Genomic DNA, 22,154 nt, shown 5'->3' on the forward strand with positions numbered 1-22,154 from the left:
GTATGTAGGTTTGTATTTAGGTTTGATGTTTCTAAACTATATTTCTTAGAGATCCCTATGTATTAATATAGGCGCAATATCAAATCTCTATTTGAAATTGTGTGCATTTTTATTAAGAAACGATCAATATAAAAATAAATGCAGTTTATTTTGAAAATGTGTATAACCTATCGTTCCCTTCTAGGTTTATCATTTAAAGGATGGATAAAAGGGATGAGACGTGAGAAGTTGCAACTAATGGCTTTTATTATTTTGTTCGCCGTCCATCTAACTTTGTAGACCTTCGTCCAAAACAAGTCAGGGTTAGGAAGGGTAGGAGATTTCTTCCTTTCCTCTCCAGGTTGCCGTAAACAGCCCACCCACCGCCCAGAGGTAAGAGAAAGGAAAAGCAGGTCTCTCTGGGGGAAGTAGGAGACCCGGGTCTTTGCAGAGTCCGGCTTGCAGTTTTGCTAACTTCCCCCAGTCACAGCTGCATCGACTGATGTAGCGGCCAGGAGGAAGGGTGGGGACGCCTGCCGGATGAAAGCTTTAGCCTTTTTGGAAAAGGCAGTGGAGAAAGGAGGTCACGCTCCCTCTGCCAAATGGGTGACCCCCACTTTCTGTGGCTGTTAAGAAGGAACTGGGGGAAAACAGATAAGTTGTCCTTGAGGATTTTTCCCCCCCTTTTTTGCCAGCTTCAGTGAGATTAAGGCTTTTCCTTTTAAAAAGACGGGGATGGAACTGGAGTAAGGTTGGGAGCCCAGTAAAAACCACAAGAGGCAGTGGGAAACACGGTGGGAGGTTGCGATTGCCACCGCTCCTCTAAATATTGCAGTTTTGGTGGGAAATAGCAGGAGGTAGGGTTCCTACTCTTAGGAAAGCTCAGGTCTTTCAGATACCTTGCTGGTCCCCACACACCCCATTTAATCCATTTTCTTGCTGCAGAGAGAGATTCTGTTAAGTTCTAGCTGGAACTCCACGTCTCTTATTCTGTTGGTAACTGCTTTGCTTAGGTTGGCTGTAGCTTAGGGATATTTAAAAACAGTGAGGAAAGTGCACAGGAAGCCCCCTTATGCTCCCATCGCCTGTTTCCTGGGAGAGGGGAAGTTATTTATTGAGACTAAAGCGGTCAAGCCCTCTGGGAAGAATTGAGTCCTACGGTTAAAGAATAGCAGTCACAAAAGGAAATAAATCCTTTTAATATGATTTTAAGATTATTATTATTTATCTATTGAAGTTATTGAATGCTATTAAGGGTCAAAAAACAGTGCCATCCTGTGGTTGAAGCAGGTAGAGGAGCCATTAAAAAACTTTTCAATAGAGGAGAATAAATATGGAAAGGTCAAAAGTGAAAATATGTCTATAATAATGTATAATAATATGAATTATTCTTAGTAAGAAGTAGACCATGTAGGAAGAAAAATGTAAATAAGAAATAATGGGGCTATAAGGACAAATATTCTAAAGAAGAATAAGGGGGAAATGTAAATATTAGATTACCGTTACGTAATTGCTGTAAAAAAAAGGAGTATATATTGTATGTGTATGTGTGTTATATTTTGATTTGTTCTGTTTTGTTGGTTAAAAATAAAAATTAAAAAAAAACTTTTCAATGGCATTTTAAGGTTATTCTTTATTATTAAAACCTTATTAATATTAATAGGGCATCATAGTCCTCCTTAACTAGATTTAAGGCTTTTGAAGCAGATTTCTTCTTCCGCGCCTGCGTTGCAGCAAAAGGGCCTCCCCTGGCCCTATTAATAAGGTGTTAATACTGTTAATAAAGATAGAGAATTTAAAATGCCATTAAAAAGGTTTATTTCTTTTGGTGGCCACAATACCCGTTTTTGACCAGAAGAGGGCACACTTTCCCGTCTCATAGCTTTAGCTTGGAGTCAATGGTAGGCTTTTTTTAATGGCCTCCATCCTATAGCCAAGGGACAGAAAACTCTGTCAAATCAGATACTGCAGCCACAAAAATAAATAAACCTCTTTAATGGCGTTTTAAGATGATGATTATTCTTTATTATTAAAACCTTATTAATATTAATAAGCCACGATAGGCTCATTCCCCTCCCCTACTACACGTGACTTGCAATCACGGTCTACAGGCCATGTGGCAAAGTACCACAAGTGGTACACATACCACTGGTTGAAAACCTCTGCTCTATAATTATTAATATCAAGGCTTCTAATAATACAGATGCAAAAGAATAACCTCAAAATCCCGACTGGTCTGTTCCCTGAACCTGTCTTGCCCTCTCCGGCTGTAAAACGGGGCCCAAGGGCCATTTTACAAATGCAGATGGGGCAACTAAGCCTGAGAAAGAATCCCTGAAATTTATGTTTCCAACATATGAACTGTATCTCTATGTTCCCACTTTGGCCTCTTGTTTTTCTCCCTCTGAAGTGGAAAGGGCACAAAGAGACCCAGCCTCCTAGTCTCTCGTACCGGCATCCAGCCGCCTGCTTAGGGACAGGAAGTCGGCCATGCCGAGAAGGTCGTTCTGAATGGAAGTGGAAGGACGGCCACAGAAACGGACAGGAAGTTGGCCATCCCGGGGAGGTCGGTGTGTAAGACAGTGGAGGACTACTGCGCATGTGTGACTGGAAGTTGGCAGGTAAGGTTGATTTCCTTGTGTGGCTGCTATTCCTGCCTAAGGCTGCGTTCTGATGACTTTGCCCCTAAAATAACAACATAGTCTTTCATATCTTGGGAAAGCCTGACTTTTTTGCCCTCTTGGGCAAGGAAAGAGTAGGGCTTCAGGTTTTTAAGAAGAGACTTGACAACCATTTGTCTGAAGTGGTACTATAGGCTTTCCTGCTGGACTACGACCTTCCAACTCTATTGTTGTTATTGTTGATCTCCCAAAGCAATTGCTCATTGTATTTTCTTCTACTGTTTAGAAGGAAAAACATAACAGAAAGGAGAAACTATTCTCCTTTTAGCCGTTGTTTTGTGGTTAATTCAGGGTTCGGGGGAAATTTGACCGGCTCCTCTGGTTCAAGCCTGTGCTCCAGCTCAAAATATGGAGTTGTGTTGTTTTGAGAAGGCTGTGCCAATAGCAAGTGGGAGGTCTTGTGGCAGAATTTGATTCTCTTCACCCCAAGACCAGCTGGTAAAAGCAGGAAATTAAACCGATCAAGAATTCTGGTGATTTGTTATGATTCCTACAACTCAGTGCTTTTTTCTTAGGCCCTAGGAGTAGGTAACCCAAAACACTCGAAGAGCCACTTGGACCCATTTACAACCGAAAACATCTTTTATGACTCATGGACTTCTACTCCCAGAATTCCTGAGTCAGCATAGCTGGGCTAGCTAGCTCTCTCCTGCCCTTCCTGCTTCCTGCAGAGACGCAGCAAAAGGAGGAGTGCCATCCAGTCAGCTTTTTAGCTCGTCGGAGAACACTGTGAGTCCACTCTCTTTTTTACACACACACACACACACACACACACAGAGAGAGAGAGAGAGAGAGAGAGAGAGAGAGAGAGAGAGAGAGAGAGAGAGGAGGGGGGAAGCACAAGTGCCTCTCTCTCGGTCTGCAAATGGCAGAGGAGGCTGGGAGCTGCAGGGGAAGGCTCAAAGAGCCATATGCGGCTCCAGAGCCGCAGGTTGCTGACTCCTAGGGGCACTCAGAGTACACCTTTGATAAAGGAATATACATAATAAGCAAACACGTATAAAACTGAGTTTAGTCGAAGCAGCAAAGTCTGCCCTCTTGTGGCCAGTGTGTGCTGTAACGTTTAGCAAAGAAGCCCTGAAGTGGCTTATTTTTATTCTTTCATTTCCTTCCTTTGATGGAAGCTCAAAGCAGCCACAGAAGAGGCTGCTGGGAATACAAAAGATACTTGCAGAAGCTAAAATTTCATTTCTAATAGGGCACTGAGGAGGGCAAAACAGGGAATGCTGCCCTCCTGTAGCCAGGTAAGTCCATGGCATTTTTTCCCCAAGGTACAGCAGAAAAGGTTACTGGATAGATTAAATATAGATTGGGTGTCAAACTCAATTTCACTGAGGGCCGCATCAGCATTGCAGTTGCTCGGGGGGGGGGACTGGGTGGGTGTGGCCAGAGTGGGTGTGGCCTACTGGGTGGGTGTGCATGGAGTAGGTATGGCCTACTGGGTGGGCGTGCCCAATTCTACACCAGTCACGTCAAGGGTGCCTGTGGGGGTCTGGGCAGGAATGGGACAGATCTGAGGGTCTCTGGCAGAATGGGGTGGGACGGGGGCAAGTGCCAAGGCATGGTTCACTGGGGCAAGTACCAAGATGGCCACCACAAAATTGTACATTGGCTCCCAGCCGGCTGGGGCCAAGACAGCGGGCTCCCTCACTGTTTCCAGGATGGCTTCGTGGGCCACATGAAACCACTTTGCGTGCCGCATCCGGGCCCCGGGCATGGTGTTTGACATGTCTGATATAGATGATTAATAGGTGAGATAGATAATAGATGAGAGAGGGAGAGAGAGAAATCTAACACATTTGTTATATAAAGCACAAAAAACTTCATTGGAAGTTTATTTTGGTAGAACCCCCAAATCCTTACAAAAGATGATCCTCGGTGATTTCGGCACAGGGCAGGAGCACAAGGTGCCTAACAGGTCCAAGCTCCTGACCGCCGGATCCCAAATATATTCATATTCATATTAGTAAAGTTGGAAGGGACCTTGGAGGTCATCTAGTCCAACCCCCTGCTCAGGCAGGAAACCCTACACCATTTCGGAAAAGTGGCTGTCCAGTCTCTTCTTAAAAACTTCCAGTGTTGGAGCATTTACTGCTTCTGGAGGCAGGTTGTTCCACTGATTAATTGTTCTCACTGTCAGGAAGTTTCTCCTTAGTTCTAGGTTGCTTCTCTCCTTGATTAGTTTCCACACGTTGCTTCTTGTCCTGCCTTCAGGTGCTTTGGAAAATAGCTTAATTCCCTCTTCTTTATGGCAGCCCCTGAGATATTGGAATACTGCTATCATGTCCCCCCTTGTCCTTCTCTTCGTTAAACTAGACCACAGGTCGGCAACCTGCGGCTCCAGAGCCGCATGCGGCTCTTTGAGCCTTCCCTTGTGGCTCCCAGCCTCCTCTGCCTTTGCAGAGAGAGACAGAGACAGAGAGAGGCAATTGCGCTTCCCTGCTTCTCTCTCTGTGTGTGTGTGTGTGTGTGTGTGTGTAAAAGAGAGTGCACTCACATTGTTCTCCGAGGAGCTGAAAAGCTTTCTGGGCGGAGCTCCTCCCTTTGCTGCGTCTCTGCAGGAAGCAGGAAGCAGGAAGGGCAGGAGAGAGCTAGCTAGCCCAGCTAGGCTGACTCAGGAATTCTGGGAGTTGAAGTCCATGAGTCATAAAAGACACGAGGTTGCCTACCCCTGAGATTGTTGGAGAACAACTTGAAGCTTGCCAGGTGAGCAGCAGAGGGGGGGGAGGAGAAAGAGAGAGAGAGAAAGAGAGAGAGAGAGAGGGAGGGGGAAAGAGAGAGAGGAAAGAGAGAGAAAGAAAGAGAGTGGGGGAAGAGGAGTGGCAGACCAAGGGCAGAGAGGGAGGGAGGGAGAGAGACACACAGAGAGAGACCCTTTTGACATCTAAAATGAAGATAACACTGCATATATCCTTTTTTTACCTGTGTGTGTATGTAATTTTATTCTATTAAAGCATTCTCTCGGTGATCATTGTTTTAATAGTATGGATATTCCCAAGAGTCATATTTTTACTTTTATTTTTAATGTGTGTGTGTGTGTGTGTGTGTGTGTGTGTATACACACACACATACACAAACACTCTCTCTCTCTCTCTCTCTCACACACACACACACACACACACACCTATAATAAAGATAAAAAAGGATATATGCAGTGTTATCTTCATTTTAGATATCAAAAGGGTTTTGCAGCTCCCGGTGTTTTGTTTTTGGTGGGAAACGGGTTCAAGTGGCTCTTTGAGTGTTTTGGGTTGCCTACCCCTGAACTAGACATACCCAATTCTAGCAACCGTTCCTTATATGTTTTAGCCTCCAGTCCCCTAATCATCTTTATTGCTCTTCTCTGTACTCTTTCTAGAGTCTCAACATCTTTTTTACATCGTGGTGACCAAACTGGATGCAGTATTCCAAGTGTGGCCTTACCAAGGCATTGTAAAGTGGTATTAACACTTCACGTGATCTTGATTCTATCCCTCTCTTAATGCAGCCTAGCACTGTGTTGGCCTTTTTGGCAGCTGCAGCACACTGCTGGCTCATATTTAAGTGATTGTCTACTAGGACTCCGAGGTCCCTCTCACAGTTACTACTATTGAGCATGGTGCCACCTATGCTGTACTTGTGCATTGGGTTTTTCTTGCCTAAATGTAGAACCTTGCTTTTTTCACCATTGAATTTCATTTTGTTAGTTAGTGCCCAGTGTTCAAGTCTGTCAGATCCTTCTGTATCTTAAGCCTGTCTTCTGGAGTGTTGGCTATTCCTGCCAGCTTGGTGTCATCTGCAAATTTGATGAGTTCCCCATCTATCCCTTCATCCAAATCGTTGATGAAGATGTTGAAGAGTACTGGGCCAGAACAGAGCCCTGGGGCACCCCACTACACACTTCCCTCCATATAGATGCAGTTCCATTGAGGACCACTCGCTGAGTACGGCCGGTCAGCCAGCTACGGATCCAGCTGGTGGTGGTTCTGTCTACCCCACATTTTTCTATCTGGTCAAGTAGTAGGTTGTGATCTACTTTATCAAATGCCTTACTGAAGTCCAAGTAAATTATGTCCACAGCATTCCTCTGATCCACTAATTTTGTCACTTGGTCAAAGAATGCAATAAGATTTGTCTGGCATGATATATTTTTGACAAACCCATGTTGGCTTTTAGTAATGACTTTGTTTGCCTCTAGGTGTTCGTTGATTCGTTGTTTGATTATCTTTTCCAGGATCTTCCCAGGTATTGAGGTCAGGCTGATAGGTCTGTAATTTCCTGGATCCATTTTTTTGCCTTTTTTGAGGATGGGAACTACATCAGCTCTTTTCCAGTCCTCTGGTAGTTCCCCTGTGTTCCAGGATCTTTGAAAAATATAGTTCAGTGGCTCCGATATCACATCTGCCAGTTACTTGAGAACTCTGGGATGTAATCCATCTGGTCCTGGCGATTTGAACTCATCTAGGCTGGACAGGTGCTCACTAACCATTTTCTTGCCTATCTTAACTTGTGTTTCTGTTTTGTTTTTTATGGCACTATTTTTGATAGGTTGGTCTGTTTTTTCCCTTTGTGTAAAGACAGATGCAAAAAATGAGTAAAATAGTTCTGCTTTCTCCCTGTTGCTTGTCACCTTCTTGCCACTTCCACCCACTAATGGACCAATCATTTTCTTCACTTTTTTCTTGTTTTTTACATGTTAGAAGCTTTTTTTTGTTATTTTTGACTTTGGTCGCAAGCCTTAGTTCATTTTGAGCCTTGGCTTTCTTCACTTCATCTTTGCAGGCTCGGGCTATTTGCTGATATTCTGACTTAGTTATGTTCCCCTCTTTCCACGTTCTATACTTGTCCTTTTTATCTTTCAATTTGTCAGAGAGTTCTTTATGCAGCCATGCTGGTTTCTTTTGGGAGCTGTTGTTTTTCCTCTTTGTTGGTATGTGCTAGACTGTGCTTTTATTATCTCATTTTTCAAAATTTCCCAAGCTTCTTGAGTTGTTTTCCCCTTGAGGATTCTCATCCATGGAATCCTTCCCAAGCCCTCTCTAAGTTTATTGAAATTAGATCTCTTGAAGTCCAAGACTCTAGTTTGACTGTGTTCTATTGGTTGTGCTTCTATAATGTTGAATTCTAATATTGCATGATCACTTCATCCCAGGGTTCCTATGGCTTCAACACCGTCTATCATTTCATCTCTGTTAGTGAGAATTAGATCCAAAATGGCTAATCCCCTAGTTCCCTTCTCTACTTTTGGGAGACAGAGTTGTCTGCTAGGTTTGCCAGGAACCTGTTTGATTTTCCACTTGGTGCAGAGTTTGTCTCCCAGTTGATGTCAGGGTAGTTAAAGTCCCCCATTACTATTGTGATGTGCTTCCTACATACCTTAGTTAGCTGACTAGCAAAAAGTTCATCTATTTCCTCTTTGGTTGGGTGGTCTGTAGTATACACCTATGGCAATGTCATTTCCCCTCCCTTTTATATTGACCCAAATGCATTCAAGACAGTTTTTATCATTGTTGTGCTCTATTTCTGTGGAGATGTAGTTATTTCTTATATAGAGAGCAACTCCACCTCCTCTTTTATTTGGTCTGTTTCTTGTAAATAATTTAAATCCCTCTAGCTGTGTGTTCCATGTGTGGGTTTCATCCCACCATGTTTCCATAATGGCAACAATATCGTATCTGCCCTCATTAACCTGAATTTCTAGTTCACCCTGTTTGCTGTTCATACTCTGTGCATTGGTGTATAAACATTTGAGTCCTTTGTGGGTGGCCCTGTGTTTCCTTTCTACATAAACTGTGTGGTGCCTGAGTTCCCCTATTGTCTTACCACCTATTTGGTTAGTGCACTTTATGTGGCACTCGCTATTAGAGGCTTCATTTTGATTGGTAGCAAGGTTTGTATTCTTGTCCACACACACATCTATGCTACATGCACTGATAGCCCTATAGTTTTTAAATTGCCGGGGACAGGGTTGTTCCGTATCAATTAACTCCCTGGCCCCGCTGTTTAGTTTAAATTTCCCTCCAGAAAATCTGTGAATTTATAGCCGAGTAACTCAGTCCCTTTTTTTGATGGATGCAAACCATCTCTTTTGTACATCTTTTGATTGGACCAGCTACTGACATTGTGACTAATATATCCAAAGCCTTCCCCTTCACACCACTCCTTTAGCCACATACTGAATTGTGCTATGCACTGGCCGTTTCCGTTTTGCTCCTTATACACTGGTAAGACCTCTGAGAAAGTAAGCCTACAGCCTATTCTGCTAAGTTCCTTCCCCAAGCTCTGGAAATCATTCTGCACAGAGAGTACATCTTTGTGGGACAGATCATTAGTGCCAAGATGTACAATAGCCTCCACATCACAGTCCTTGCTGCCATTCTTGATTATTTTAGAAATACGCTTCTTGTCCCTACTTGCAGTAGCACCTGGAAGACACCTGACCTCTTTCAAAGCCTCTGTGTCCTTTCCTAAATTTACATCCCTTATAATTGAATCACCTACCAGAAGGTAGCTTCTCTTTTTGGGAGCCTTTCTATTCTTGCAGGACTGATGTGCAATACCTGATTCACACTTCTCCCTATCAAAATCTAGTTCTTCATCTCGGACCACAATCCCCTGCTTATTTGAGTTATCTTCACAAATACCTTTACCTGTCTCCATAATGTCCCTATTAAGGTCAGCAAGGGCACTGTAACTGTTGTGCAGGGACACAGCGAAAGCTTTGTGTTTATGGTTCACAGCTCTCACCCTGCCAGATCCCACGGTTGTCCACACTGCCCTTCTCCTACAGGATCTTTGTGATAAAGGGGGCTGATAGCATGGGGGCTTACTAGAGGGGCTGAACTGGACACCTAATTTCTGCCCGAAGAACACGGATTACAGACCCTAGGTAAATGATCTGTCCTTGTCGGCTAGTGATTTGTTTACAGATAGGACAGTTTCCAAGTTTGAAAAGGGTACTGCGAAAGACAGCTGCAAAGCAAGTGTTGCACTGAACTAAGCCAGACATCTTAGATACAAGGGATGTCACACACACTTGCCCTGACTGTACTGCTACTGTTTGTGATTTTTAGTTATATAATTATATAATTCGCGCACCATTAGGCGCGCGGGCCGCTACTTTCCTGGTGGATTCTCCCAAAACGTACAGATTAAGCAGCAGCTGAGGCAATGCAGCACGTTCCAGCAGCCCGACCGGAATTGAAATGGGGTTTAAATAGAGTATAATACACTATAAGTATAATGTATTATACTCTATTTAAACCCCATTTCAATTCCGGTCGGGCTGCTGGAACGTATAGTGAAGGAAGACTCAAAAAATACTTTATTGTTCTGCATCATATATTCCAAGCGTTACCCAGTTGCAACAGTTTGTACAACAATTCAAAACATAATACAGTCTTACAGATAAAATACATAAAAGCATAATCCAATATTTTAAGGATAAAAAGTCACACAAAAATTACAAAAGCAATGATAAAATACCATGGGTTAAATAGTTCACTAATTTAAAATGACAATTTTGACAAAAGGTGAGGTGTAAAAGGAACCATAGTTGTCATCAAAAGATTTTTCTCAGAAGAAAGAAAACACAACTTCAGTGTTCAAATACATAAATATCACAACAGGTATCTCTTGTTGAAGAGATGGTGATAAGAAAGAATACATAAAAACAGGTAAAAGATAAAACTTGTCTACCATAAGCATCACAACTACTTAACAACAGTAAATCAGGAGTAAAACTCAGTTGTAGTACAAAAAATAAATGTCAAACAGAAATTTCAGGAACAAAAAGACAAATGTGTGTGACAAAAGAAATCAAAATTCTTGAGGTGACCGCCATACTGTGTGTCATGTTTAATATTTATCAGTCAAAACATAACTTACACATTTTAAACAACAGCCGTGGATAAAATTATTCCAAATAGAAATCTTTTATCAATCACTGGCCACACCAGACATTAACAAGAGAGGTTGAGGTTTTCTGTCTGGTTCTAAGAACCATGGCTGTGGCTAAATTTATGCCAGGCAGAAAACTATAAAATCTATTATCAATCACCGGCACACCCAGCGTTAAAAAGGGCCATTGAGATGCTTTCTGGTTCTAAGAACGACCATAGTGCCTAAATTAAGCCAGGCAAGAAATCTACTCAGGGTTTCAATGGCCACATCTAGAATTTAAAAGGGTCACACAGATTTATTTTCCAGTTCGAGGACATAATGTTTCACTCTAGCAAAAAACTAGTTATTAATTTGTAGAGATGGCAATACCTCGTATTAAAGTGTGTCACCAGGTTTACTTTTGGTTCCAAGAGATCTGGCTGCAGCTGACATTATTTCTCAGGGTATGAAGTTGGGAGGGAAGCGATTCAAAAGGATTCCCTTCCAGTTTGAGACTCAGCTAGGGCACCGGAGGAGGCTTGTAGTTGAGCGCTGTTGACTCCTCCAGTGTGACTCGCCCTGGCTGCTCACTCAGGTACTGAAAGGGTCTCCCTCCCATGGTGAGTCTCACAGAGTGTGTGCTCAGAGGCTGGACGAGCCTGGGAGCGTCTGGCTGCCTACTCATTCAGTGTGAGTTTCACAGAGTAGTAACTCAGGGGCTGGAAGACCTCTGTCATGAGTGCCTTGGCATCACCTCTGAGTCAGGATGGCCTCAGCAGCAGTGCAGCCTTGTGCCCAAGAAATGCAGCCCATCAACTCACCCGTGCCCATTTACAGCCAGCTTTCCTCCTCCGCTGCCCTCCCGCAGCCATTCTCCACGGCCAGTGGGCCCTTGGCCCTCTGCCTGTCGCCCTTCGGCCCGGCCAATTCACCCAGATACCGTTTGTCCTGGGTCTTGGTCTGTACAGGACAAATAGCCCACAGCCAGCTGGGTGGCAGGCAGGAGCCATGGTGCTGCGGGGGCAGCGTGCAATGAGCAATCCCAGGGGCTGGGGAGGGCAGTTGTGATGCACGATTTTTTAAAGTGCTGTGGCTGCTCTGCATGTTTTGGGGCCTTGCAGCTCTGACCCCTTCCGATTGGAAGGAGGGGGACTGGCAGCAGAAGTAGCAACCACCGGGGCCACTGGGGGGAGCAGTCAGACAAGAGTGTGTTGAGGAACGAGGGAGGGAGGGAGGGGCACCTCAAGGGGACTTCACAAAGACAGCTTGACTCGCAACTCAAACGAAAGAGAGGAGGAGGAGAAAGGCCGGAGCAGCTTCTGCCACAGCCAGGGAGGCGGGTTAGGGGGGCACACAGGCAAACAGCAAGGCCAGCTTGGCTTCTACCCACCCGTCCCTCCCACGACGGGTCACAGTTCCAACCCCCAAGCCCATGCCATTTGCCCTCCCTTCCCTCCCACGACGGCGCACGCAGTCCCATCAGCCCCAGCCCTTGCCATTTGCCCTCCCTTCCCTCCCACGACGGCGCACGCAGTCCCATCAGCCCCAGCCCTTCCCATTTGCCCTCCCTTCCCTCCCACGACGGCGCACGCAGTCCCATCAGCCCCAGCCCTTCCCATTGGCCCTCCCTTCCCCCCCACGACGGCGCACGCAGTCCCATCAGCCCCAGCCCTTGCCATTTGCCCTCCCTTCCCTCCCACGACGGCGCACGCAGTCCCATCAGCCCCAGCCCTTCCCATTTGCCCTCCCCTCCCACGACGGCGCACGCAGTCCCATCAGCCCCAGCCCTTGCCATTTGCCCTCCCTTCCCTCCCACGACGGCGCACGCAGTCCCATCAGCCCCAGCCCTTCCCATTTGCCCTCCCTTCCCCCCCACGACGGCGCACGCAGTCCCATCAGCCCCAGCCCTTGCCATTTGCCCTCCCTTCCCCCCCACGACGGCGCACGCAGTCCCATCAGCCCCAGCCCTTGCCATTTGCCCTCCCTTCCCTCCCACGACGGCGCACGCAGTCCCATCAGCCCCAGCCCTTGCCATTTGCCCTCCCTTCCCTCCCACGACGGCGCACGCAGTCCCATCATCCCCAGCCCTTGCCATTTGCCCTCCCTTCCCTCCCACCACGGCGCACGCAGTCCCATCATCCCCAGCCCTTGCCATTTGCCCTCCCTTCCCTCCCACCACGGCGCACGCAGTCCCATCATCCCCAGCCCTTGCCATTTGCCCTCCCTTCCCTCCCACGACGGCGCACGCAGTCCCATCAGCCCCAGCCCTTCCCATTTGCCCTCCCTTCCCCCCCACGACGGCGCACGCAGTCCCATCAGCCCCAGCCCTTGCCATTTGCCCTCCCTTCCCCCCCACGACGGCGCACGCAGTCCCATCCGCCCCAGCCCTTCCCATTTGCCCTCCCTTCCCTCCCACGACGGCGCACACAGTCCCATCAGCCCCAGCCCTTGCCATTTGCCCTCCCTTCCCCCCCACGACGGCGCACGCAGTCCCATCAGCCCCAGCCCTTGCCATTTGCCCTCCCTTCCCCCCCCACGACGGCGCACGCAGTCCCATCAGCCCCAGCCCTTGCCATTTGCCCTCCCTTCCCTCCCACGACGGCGCAAGCAGTCCCATCATCCCCAGTCCTTGCCAGTTGCCCTCCCTTCCCTCCCAAGGCGCAAGCAGTCCCATTAGCCCGCCCTTGCCATGTGGGGGGGGCACCTTCCCTTTCCACCAACGACGGCGCACGCAGGTCCCATCAGCCCCAGCCCTGCCATTGCCCTCTCTTCACCCCCACGACGGAGCACTATGTCCCATACAGCCCCCAGCCATTTGCCATTGCCCTCCCTTTCCCCCCCACGTACGGCGCACGCAGTCCCATCAAGCCCCAGCCCTGCCATGTGCCCTCCCTTCCCCCAACGACGGCGCCGCCAGTCCCATCAGCCCCAGCCCTTCCATTTGCCCTCCCTTCCCCCACGACGCGCACGCAGTCCCATCAGCCCCAGGCCCTTGCCATTTGCCCTCCTTCCCTCCCACGACGGCGCACGCAGTCCCATCAGCCCCAGCCCTTCCCATTCCCACGACGGCGCACGCAGTCCCATCAGCCCCAGCCCTTGCCATTTTCCCTGCCTTCCCTCCCACGACGGCGCACGCAGTCCCATCATCCCCAGCCCTTCCCATTTGCCCTCCCTTCCCTCCCACGACGGCGCACGCAGTCCCATCAGCCCCAGCCCTTGCCATTTGCCCTCCCTTCCCTCCCACGACGGCGCACGCAGTCCCATCAACCCCAGCCCTTGCCATTTGCCCTCCCTTCCCTCCCACGACGGCGCACGCAGTCCCATCATCCCCAGCCCTTGCCATTTGCCCTCCCTTCCCTCCCACGAGGGCGCACGCAGTCCCATCAGCCCCAGCCCTTGCCATTTGCCCTCCCTTCCCTCCGACGACGGCGCACGCAGTCCCATCAGCCCCAGCCCTTGCCATTTGCCCTCCCTTCCCTCCCACGACGGCGCAAGCACTCCCATCAGCCCCAGTCCTTGCCAGTTGCCCTCCCTTCCCTCCCAAGGCGCAAGCAGTCCCATTAGCCCACGCTTCCCTCCCATGACGCTCCAGTTCCAGCAGCACACCAGCCCTGTTTGCCTGTGTGCCCCCCTAACCCGCCTCCCGGGCTGTGGCAGAAGCTGCTCCGGCCTTTCTCCTCCTCCTCTCTTTCGTTTGAGTTGCGAGTCAAGCTGTCTTTGTGAAGTCCCCTTGAGGTGCCCCTCCTTCCCTCCCTCGTTCCCCAACACACTCTTGTCTGACTGCTCCCCCCAGTGGCCCCGGTGGTTGCTACTTCTGCTGCCAATCCCCCTCCTTCCGATTCTGGGGTCAGAGCTGCAAGGCCCCAAAACATGCAGAGCAGAGCACTTTTTAAAAAAAATCTTGCATCACAGCTGCCCTCCCCAGCCCCTGGGGTTGCTCATCGCATGCTGCCCCCGCAGCACCATGGCTGGGGGCTATTTGTCCCATATAGCCAAAGGCCCGGGCCAAAGGGTGTCTGGGTGAATTGTCCAGGCCGAAGGGCGACGGGCAGAGGACCAAGGGTCCACTGGCCGTGGAGAATGGCTGCGGGAGGGCAACGGAGGAGGAAAGCTGGCTGTAAATGGGCTGAGGCGAGTGGCAGGGGGCGAAGGAGGCGTGACCAAGGGTCCATGCCTAAACATGGGGGGCGGTGCAGATGGAATCAGGAATAGTGCATCTCTTTTGTCTCTCTGGTTTCATGGACTGCAATGATCATGATCATCATTGACCAGTGAGGGAAGCGATCCAAAAGGATTCCCTTCCAGTTTGAGACTCAGTTGGGGAGCCTCAGGGACCGGGAGAGACTTCCAGCCGAGGGCTGTTGACGCCTCCAGTGTGATTCGCCCTCGCTGCTCACTCGGGGACTGAAAGAGAGAGACTTCTGGTGTGAGTCTCAGAAAGTATCTGCTCATGGACTGAGTGAGTCTGGGAGCCGATAATTATCCACATCCATTCGGTGTGAGTGTCACACAAGCTCAGGGACTGAAAGACCTCTAAAAATGAGTCATCACTATTTATAGGATGGATTGGCATGTGGAATGCTTGTGTGGCCCTTCTCAAGTTCTAAGAAGTACAGCTGTGGCTAACATTACACTAGGCCAGAATACTAATTACTGTTTTAATAATCAGTGACCAAGACTAGCAATAGAAAGGGCCATAGACATTTTCTTTTGGGTTTTAAGAACCATTGCCAGGCCTAACAGTAAGGAGGCAAGAAAAGTATGGAATCTTATGTACATCATGGAACACACCTGGAATGGGCTAAAAATACAACAGGCAAGAAAACAAGAATCCCTATTATGTAGCAATGGTCACAGATAGGATTAAAATGTGTAGTGTGGTGTGATCATGAAAGTGGCTTACATTTTCAGCGATTGTTCTAAAGGTCAGTTTTGACATAATTGGTGAAATAGCATTCTTGGTGGAGATCATGTTCATTCTTGCGTTCCATTCCTTCTTCCTCCTTTTTCACCATCAACACTGCAGGCTGACAAGTGAGTCTTCTGTCTTCTAGGATGGTGTAGAGTACATGCCTTTGAGATAAAAAAAAAAAATCAACATTACTTCAGCTGCCACTGAGGTTTTACACCTAAGAAGGCACAATACACTGTGGTTACTATTACCTCAGAGGCAGGTGTTACCCCTACTTACCTAGGAAGAATGGACCATCAATTTTTTTTGCTGGGGGGGGGGACCATTGTCCTCCCTCCATATCATAAAACTTTGAAGAATACAACTTACCTCACAGCGTAGGAGGCGCCATCACAGCCAAAGGCTAATAGAGCTTGAACTGGAGACATTTTCTTGCTGTCTTGGTTCTTCTTTTTTCTTTCTTCGCCTTTGTTTCTTCCTTCGCCGTGTCTCTTCTGAGGAACATTTGGCAACAGGCGTGCAAATGTTCCTCCCCTCGATCTCAGGGACTCTAAAGCTACAAAATCTTTTATAGATCAACGGCCACACTTAGCATTAAAAAGGGCCGTTGAGGCTTTCTTTCTGGTTCTAAGAACCATCGCCATGGCCAGAATTATGCCAGGCAAGAAAGGTATAAAATCTATAATGGATCAACAGCCACACCTAGCATTAAAAAGGGCCATTGAGGTTTTCTTTTGGGTCTAAGAACCATCGCCATGGCTAGAATTATGCCAGGCAAGAAAGGTATAAAATCTATTATCCATCAATGGCCACACTTAGAATTAAAAAGGTCCATTGAATCTTTTTTTCTGATTCTAAGATCGATCGCCATGGCTAAAATTACGCCAGGCAGAAAACTATAAAATCTATGATTAATCACTGGCCACGTTGGTCATTTAAATGGGCCACTGAGAGGTTTTCTTTCTGGTTCTAAGAACCATAGCCATGGCTAAATTTACACCAGGCAGAAAACTATACAATCTATTATCAATCAATGGCCACACCTAGAATTAAAAGGTCCATTGAAACTTTCTTTCTGGTTCTAAGAACCGTTGCCAGGGCTTAATTTATGCCAGGCAAGAAAGATATAAAATCAACGATCTACAAGATCGTATTCATTCTTGATTTCCATTCCTTCTTCTTGTACTTTTACCATCAAAGCTGAGTCTTCTGTCTTCTAAGATGCTGTAGTACATGCCTTTGAAATAATAAAAAAAAATCAACGTTACTTCAGCTGCCACTGAGGTTTTACACCTAAGAAGGCACAATACACTGTGGTTACTATTACCTCAGATGCAGGTGTTACCCCTACTTACCTAGGAAGAATGGACCATCAATTTTTTTTGGGGGGGGACCATTGACCTCCCTCCATATCATAAAACTTTGAAGAATACAACTTACCTCACAGCGTAGGAGGCGCCATCACAGCCAAAGTCTAATAGGGCTTGAACTGGAGACATTTTCTTGCTGTCTTGGTTCTTCTTTTTTCTTTCTTCGGCTTTGTTTCTTCCTCCGTGTCTCTTCTGAGGAACATTTGGCAACAGGCATGCAAATGTTCCTCCCCTCGATCTCAGGGACTCTAAAGCTACAAAATCTTTTATAGATCAACGGCCACGCTTAGCATTAAAAAGGGCCGTTGAGGCTTTCTTTCTGGTTCTAAGAACCATCGTCATGGCCAGAATTATGCCAGGCACGAAAGGTATAAAATCTATAATTGATCAACAGCCACACCTAGCATTAAAAAGGGCCATTGAGGTTTTCTTTTGGTTCTAAGAACCATCGCCATGGCCAGAATTATGCCAGGCAGAAAACTATAAAATCTATAATCAGTCAACAGTCACACTGGTCATTTAAAAAGGCCATTGTAATTTCCTTTCTGGTTCTAAGAACCATCACCATGGCTAAAATTACGCCAGGCAGAAAACTATAAAATCTGTTATCGATCAACAGCCATGCCTAGCATTTAAAAGGGCTGTTGGGGAGGTTTCCTTTCTGGTTCTAATAACCATTGCCAGGGCTTAATTTATGCCAGGCAAGAACGATATAAAATCTATTATATAAAACATTATATTCTTCTTAATTTCCATTCCTTCTTCTTGTACTTTTACCATCGACGCTGAGTCTTCTGTCCTCTAAGATGCTGTAGTACATGCCTTTGAGACAAAAAAAAAATCAGCATTACTTCAGCTGCCACTGGCGTTTTACTCCTATGAATGCACAATACACTGTGGTTACTATTACCTCAGAAGCAGTTGTTACCCCCTAGTTACCTAGGAAGAATGGACCATCAATTTCCTAGGAAGAATGGACCATCCACTTCACTCCATATCCTAAGACTCTGAAGAATACAACTTACCTCACAGCGTAGGAGGCGCCATCACAGCCAAAGGATAATAGGGCTTGAGCTGCAGACATTTTCTTGCTGTCTTGGTTCTTCTTTTTTCTTTCTTCGCCTTTGTTTCTTCCTCTGTGTCTCTTCTGAGGAACATTTGGCAACAGGCGTGCAAATGTTCCTCCCCTCACTCTCAGGGACTCTAAAGCTATAAAATCTTTTATAGATCAACGGCCACACCTAGTATTAAAAAGGGCCGTTGAGGCTTTCTTTCTGGTTCTAAGAATCATCGCCATGGCCAGAATTATGCCAGGCAGAAAACTATAAAATCTATAATCAATCAACAGCCACATTGGTCATTTAAAAAGGCCGTTGTAATTTCCTTTCTGGTTCTAAGAACCATCACCGTGGCTAGAATTACGCCAGGCAGAAAACTGTAAAATCTATAATCACTCAACAGCTGTGTCTAGCATTTAAAAGGGCTGTTGGGGAAGTTTCCTTTCTGGTTCTAAAAACCATTGCCGTGGCTAAATTTACAGCTGGCAAGAAAAGTATTAAATCTATTATCTACAGTTCAGTTTTGATTTATGTGGTGAAGTAGCATTCTTGATATTCATTCTTGCGTTCCATTCCTTGTTCCTCCATTTTCATCTTTTGTCTTCTAAAATGGTGTAGCAGAAGTCTTTGAGTTAAAAAAAATAGTATTACTTCAGCTGCCCCTGGAGTTTTACTCCGAAGAATGCACAAAGTACAGTGGTTACTATTACCTCAAGTGCAAGTGTTACCTGTCCTTATCTAGGCATAATGCAGAGGTTCCCAACCATTTGGGCACCAGGGAATGGTGCCATGGATAAAGGGTTTCCGCGGACCAGAGGGGGTATGGTTTTGAATACCTGCATCCTGAGGATGGAGTTTGCTTGTTTGTGTGGCCTGCTTGGTGGCATGGTGCGGTCCAGTGCTGGTCCACAGACTGAGAGTTGAGGACCCCTGGCATAATAGATCAACAAGTAGTGGAAGACCACCCACCTCCCTCCATATCCTAAGTCTTTGAATAATACAAGACTCAACTAAACTTACCACACAGTGTAGGAGGCTCCATCACAGCCAAAGGCTAATAGGGCTTGAGCTGGAGACATTTTCTTGCTGTCTGGGTCTTCTTTTTTCTTTCTTCGCTTTTGTTTCTTCCTCTGCTGTGCACAGCAAGGGTTGTCTCTTTTGAGGAACATTTGTCAGCAAGAGTGCACTTGCTCATTAGAAAAGGACTGTTGAGGTTTTATTTCAGGTTCTGAAAACCATTACCATGGCTAAAATTATGCCAGGCAAGAAAACCATAAAGTTTATAATCTATCAACAGCCATGCCTAGCTTTAAAAGGGGCCATTGAGAGTTCCCCCCCCCAGTTCTAAGAACCATCGCCATGGCTAAATTTATGCCTGGCAACAAACATTTAAAACTTTATTATCTACAGCTCAGTTGTGATTGAGTTGGTGAAGTAGCATTCTTGATGGAGACCATATTCATTCTTTTATTCCATTCCTTCTTTCTCCATTTTCACCATCAACACTGCAGGCTGACAACTGTGTCTTCTGTTTTCTAAGATGGTATAGTAGACGCCTTTGAGATTAAAAAAAAATATCAATGTTACATCAGCTGCCCCTGGAGTTTTACTCCTCAGAATGCACAATACACAATGGTTACTATTAGCTCAGATGCAGGTGTTACCATTCCTTATCTAGGCATAATGCAGAGGTTCCCAACCTTTTTGGCACCAAGGACCGGTGCCGTGGAGAAAGGTTTTCTGTGGACCAGAGGGGGTGTGGTTTTGAATACTGCCTGAATCTTGAGGATGGAGCTTTGCTTATGTGTGTGGCCCACTTGCTGGCATGCTGCGGACCAGTGATGGTCCACCGACCAGGGGTTGGGGACCCCTGGCATAACGGATCATCCGCCTCCCTCCAGACCCTGAGACTTTGAAGAATATAAGACTCAACTAAACTTACCTCACAGTGTAGGAGGTGCCATCACAGCCAAAGGCTTGAGCTGGAGACATTTTCTTGCTATCTTGGTTCTACTTTCTTTCTTCTTCTTTCTCTTTGGTTTCTTCCTCTGCCATGCCCAGCATGCGTCGTCTCTTTCGAGGAACATTTGGCAGAAGAGCGCAACTTGTTCCTCCGCTCAATCTGCAAAGCTAGGAAACTATAAAATCTTTTATAGATCAACGGCCACACCTAGCATTAGAAAGGGGCCATTGAGGTTTCCTTTCTGGTTCTAATAACCATCGTCATGGCTAAAATAATGCCAGCCAGAAAACTATAAAATCTATTATAGATCAACAGCCACACCTAGCATTAAGAAGGGCCATTGAGGTTTTCTTTCTGGTTCTAAGAACCATCACCATTGGCTAGAATTATGCCAGGCACAAATCTATAAAATCTATTATTAATCACCGGCCACACTGATCATTTAAATGGGCCGCTGAGGTTTCCTTTCTGGTTCTAAGAACCATCACCATGGCTAAAATTATGCTAGGGAAGAAAGGTGTGAAATCAAATATCACTCATAATACCAGGTAGCAGCCAGAATATATAATGAAAACTCTTTAATTTCACAATAAATTCAAAGACCTAACCAGAGTTACAGTTGGGAAACTGACTATCCTAGACCAGGGATAGGCAACCTTGGCTCTTTTATGACTCGTGGACTTCAACTCCCAGAATTCCTGAGCCAGCCATTCTGGCTCAGGAATTCTGGGAGTTGAAGTACACGAGTCATAAAAGAGCCAAGGTTGCCTACCCCTGTCGTAGACCAAGCAATGTCCAAAAACATTAATAAATTTCTAGGAGCCTGTCACTCTGACACATTAGCCATGAATAGACAGACAGAAACAATATGTACCCACTTTGCAAAAAAGACAACACCTCTTCACCAGCAATCCACACTGAGATATGCATAGATTAACACTATGATTAACATCAGACTAGCAATCAAGAAGTAAACAATGTCCTAATCAAGGAACTGCCAAAGACGCTAACAACAAATAGCACAACAAAGAACCTCCAAGACCATTTTTTTAAAAAACTGCTAAAGCAAGCCTTAGGGCAGTGATGGCGAACCTTTTAGATCTTTTAGAGTGTCCAAAAGCCGCCCTGCCCCAGCTCTCGCCCGCCCGCCTCCCCATCCCGCTCTGCCATCCCGCAGGGCCACCTACCGCCTCCATGGCCCGTCGCAGATCTCCCAGGTGGTCCTGCAGTGCCATGGCAGTCACGCCTTCTGCCTGCGCCCCACAGCATCATCTGCATGCGACAGGGTGCGAGGGCGGAGTCTTGTCCCCACTGCCCGGCTGCCATGTCCTTGGCTGGGCTGCTGCGCCCGGGCCACACCCAGGGGTGATTCTCCTCCGGGGGTCTGCTGGAGAAGAGGGGGCCGCGGGGGGAGGTGGGGCTGGGGCGAAGGCGCGCGTGCCCATAGAGAGGGCTCTGAGTGCCACCTCTGTCCCACGTGCCATAGGTTCATCACCACTGCCTTAGGGTAAATTTCAGCAAGGCCCAAACAGTACTGGCCAGGCTTCCTCAATTTCATGATACACCGAAGAGTGAATTAAACCATCTGTCTTACTGTTGATGTCTTCTTCTTCGTCTACAGGTCATTTTGGATTCGTGCCTTGAAAGTCAACATTACTTCAGTTGGAACTGGGGTTTTACTCCTAAGAATGCACACTACACAGTGGTTACTATTACCCCAGACACAGGGGTTACCCTTGCTTACCTAGGCATAATTACTGGAAGACCATCCACCTCCCTCCATATCCTAAAGCAGGGGTCTCCAAACCTGGCCCTTTTATGACTTGTGGACTTCAACTCTCAGCACGCTGGCTGAGGAATTCTGGGAGTTGAAGTCCACACGTCATAAAAGGGCCAGGTTTGGAGACCCCTGTCCTAAAGCTTTAAAGAATATAAGACTCAACTAAACATACCTCTCAGCGTAGAGGGTGCCATCACAGCCGAAGACTAAGAGGGCTTGCGCTGGAGACATTTTCTTGCTCTTTTTTTCTTCTTTTTTCTTCTTTCTCCTTTGTTTCTTCCTCAGTCGTGCCCAGCAACGTTGTCTCTTTCGAAGAATATTTGGTAGAAGAGTGCACTTCCTCTGCTCAGTCTGCAAAGCTACAAAACTATAACATCTTTTACAGATCAATGGACAACCTAACATTAAAAAGGGCCATTGATGTTTTCTTTTTGGTTCTATGAACCATTGCCAAGGCTAAATTTCCAGACAAACAATCAAGAAGTAAACAATACCCTAATCAAGGAGCTGCCAAAGAAGCTAACAACACATAGCGCAACAAACAACCTCCA

At 46.7% G+C, this 22,154-nt stretch overlaps 1 long non-coding RNA gene across 2 annotated transcripts; it reads left to right on the forward strand.

Annotated features, from left to right (window-relative positions):
* Positions 1 to 310: 310 nt before the first annotated feature.
* LOC120298537 lies at positions 311 to 21,508 on the forward strand. Of its 2 annotated transcripts, none has more exons than XR_005554115.1 (3): positions 311 to 372; positions 2,390 to 2,600; positions 21,445 to 21,508. It is a non-coding gene; the product is annotated as an uncharacterized LOC120298537 (long non-coding RNA). The 2 variants fall into 2 exon arrangements; XR_005554116.1 differs by lacking the exon at positions 21,445 to 21,508 and adding an exon at positions 3,176 to 3,344.
* Positions 21,509 to 22,154: the final 646 nt, after the last annotated feature.

This window comes from Crotalus tigris, unplaced genomic scaffold (assembly GCF_016545835.1).
Source record: "Crotalus tigris isolate CLP2741 ecotype Arizona unplaced genomic scaffold, ASM1654583v1 scf7180000024047.22154, whole genome shotgun sequence".
Classification (NCBI taxonomy): Eukaryota; Metazoa; Chordata; class Lepidosauria; order Squamata; family Viperidae; genus Crotalus; species Crotalus tigris.